The sequence below is a fragment of the Penaeus monodon genome, chromosome 24, assembly GCF_015228065.2.
Source record: "Penaeus monodon isolate SGIC_2016 chromosome 24, NSTDA_Pmon_1, whole genome shotgun sequence".
Lineage (NCBI taxonomy): Eukaryota > Metazoa > Arthropoda > Malacostraca > Decapoda > Penaeidae > Penaeus > Penaeus monodon.
The window spans coordinates 34,941,859-34,942,478 of NC_051409.1; the positions used below are offsets into that span (position 1 = coordinate 34,941,859).

The following is a 620-nucleotide window of genomic DNA, read 5'->3' on the forward strand; positions in this document are numbered from 1 at the left end:
CATCATCATCATTATTCGATGTACTTTATCGTTTTAATAATTGATAACATTTTTAAAATCTATATCGGTGGTTTTAAAACAAGGAATGGCAGAGTAAGTTTCAGAGCACGAAACTAAGAGAAAAAAAGTAAGGATTACGCTTTTCATAATTGTTCTCATCATATATATTCCATTCCCTATGACTCTTCATCTCTGCTCAATAAAAGAGATAAGAAAAAAACATTAAAAATGTAGTTTTTAATCGTAATTCAGGAGTTATTATGGAATGTTTGAAGATGTGAGGAGGAGGGTAGAGGTAGGGCGCAAGTACTAGAGGGACCGTGGTGATAAAAAGAGTAATAATGATTTTTAAAAAAAGTAAATAAAAAAAGGAATCGTTAATTTTGAATATTCTTTAATTTTACTGACGATATGAATGGCTCTAAGTTCAATAGAGTATCCTTAATTCGACAAATCCTTTTAAAAATCCTGTATTTGAATAATGGAAATACCCATATTTAAAATTTGAGTACACATGACCTAAAAAGTCTTTATTTTTTATATACACAATGTAAAAGAATATATAATATATAGTACTAACCCTAAAACTTAAAAACTTAAATCCCTGGTCTAAAATCCTT

General features: G+C 28.2%; 1 protein-coding gene across 1 annotated transcript in view; it reads right to left on the bottom strand.

Annotated features, from left to right (window-relative positions):
* The window catches only part of LOC119589011 (delta-sarcoglycan-like), a gene marked incomplete at its 5' end in the record, with an annotated part of 9,922 nt that overhangs the window by 7,395 nt on the left and 1,907 nt on the right, over positions 1-620 (bottom strand).